The sequence below is a fragment of the Lactuca virosa genome, chromosome 6 (assembly GCF_052849685.1).
Source record: "Lactuca virosa cultivar CGN04683 chromosome 6, Lactuca_virosa_CGN04683_v6, whole genome shotgun sequence".
NCBI lineage: Eukaryota > Viridiplantae > Streptophyta > Magnoliopsida > Asterales > Asteraceae > Lactuca > Lactuca virosa.
Window position 1 is genome coordinate 99,093,144 of NC_136431.1, and position 2,252 is coordinate 99,095,395.

Below are 2,252 nucleotides of genomic sequence, written 5' to 3' on the forward strand. Positions count from 1 at the left end.
CCCCAGAATAGCTTGACACGGGTAGGACGGCACCCCAGAATGGCCGTACGGGTAGGTCGGCACCCCAGAATGGCCGTACCGGGTAGGTCAGGCACCCCAGAAATGTCTGGCAGTATGTATGCTATATGATTGTATGGTATGTGGACGATGGGGGAACTCACTAAGCTTCGTGCTTACAATTTACAGTTTTGTTTCAGGTACCTCTTCATCGAAGGGGAAGGAGCTGGCGCGGTAGCGGCACATCATACACACACATTGTTTTCCGCATCATGAGTTATTCTGGGATTTTGTACTCTGACATTATGGTTGTTTTTATATGTTGGATTTCAGACATGAAATATGTTTATGAAATGATATGATCAGGCGATGTTTATTCACAAATGTTTTTCCAAAGCATTGATTTAAAAATGAAATATTTGGCCTGTATTTTTGGGATGTTACAATGGACTTCCATGATAGTCTATAATCTTCTAGTAACTTCTAGTGTGTTTTAAATTCATCTGGAGAGTCTTTTGTGGAATCATTCTTTTTCTAAAGTGCTCAAGCTCCATCCACGACAACCCAAAATTTTATGTTTGAGATTATATATGTATGTATGTATATATATATATATATATATATATATATATATATAGGTTCATGTATTCTAACTATCTATTATGTGGATGTAGGAATGATTGTGGAACAATCAATTTAAAACCATGGATAAGATACTATAGTCATTTGAATTAAAGGTAAAACAAATTCCATAATTAATCTCCTATAATCATGGTGCCTTACTCCCGTCTCTTTAAAACAGTCAACGACATCGTACTTTATCCCATTCAAAATGCCTAACCCTCCGGTGATCGAAAAAAAAATAGGAGGGCAAATTTCGGCGACGATATTGTTGCCCAAAAAAATCTCTTCCTCCTACACCTCCTCATCCTTATTACGTGAAAGCCCTTGTCTCCTTCCACAACCACATGGTGGATGAAATTTTATGAAGGCCAGCCCCACAGTGGATGGAATTCAGGTTTCCCATAAATCAAGTCCGCATCTCAAAAACCTACCGTATGCTTCTTCATCCTTACTACGTGCTATAATCGTCGGACAAATTTCTCATCACTCGACTAGCCCTTACTTGAGTAATTAGGTCTGCTTCTCTCCGATTTCTTTTGTCTTAAACTGGATTTTTTTTTCTATTAAACTAACGATGAACAACACCTTCCAAAAAAAATTTATGCTTTTTAAACTTCTCCTTTTCCTTTGGTTTATTTGTGTGGGATGAATTCCACAGGAACCAACATTCTTCTTTTCTTTTATGTTAGAGATAATTAACTTGAAGGTTTTACTCCAACCGAATTTTGGTTTTAGAAATTGGACCTATTCAAAAAAAAAATCTAATGTACAGTTCATATGAAAATGTGGTTAGGATATAATTTCTATTCAAGTTATGTAACTGGTAATTGCATTATTTCCTCTTCAAACTGGTAATTGCATTATTTCCTCTTCAAACTGTAATTATTTTCTTAAGTTGTTAGTGTTCATGTGCTATCAATTAGCTTTCCAATCATATAAAAGTGAGTATAATTAGTTATCTATAAAAGGCGACCAATGCTATGTAAATTGTTAAAAACTAAAATGTTTTAATTAGGAGCTAAGGCTATTACTTTTGCTAAAAGACCATTTTAGCATGCTGTTATAAGCACCTGATAAGTAAAGTGGAGAATTTTCCTTACTTGAAATTGAATTAACACATGTATATATATCTTCTAGGTCATTTTGTCCTTTAATTTTTAATGTTATTGGTATCTATACCTGAATGTTATTGTTACTTTGTGATTCTCATATAAGAGATACAATTGACTTTTGTATTCTCGTTGAATCACATAAGAATGATTCTGTTAGGGTTATTTTAGAATTGTATATCCAGTGAGTGATACAATTGACTTATGTCCCTGATGCTAGTCAATTATGACTCTACAGAAGCTAAGGATATAAAATCTTCCATAAAAGCCTCTTTGCTTGAGGTTAGATTTTCCTTAGATTATGAGCTCATATAGTTGGTTGATCTTTTTCATTTTCTCAGACATGTAAACTATATTTTGTCAGAATTACTAAAGTTGTAATATTATTTGAAATATAAAATCATTCTCACAGAATGTTATTCTTACAAAATTCAATTTCATGGAAGATATTCTCACATAATGTCTTCATCGTAAAAATGGTTGGAATCAAGTCGAATTTGGTCCTTTGAAGAAGATCAAGTG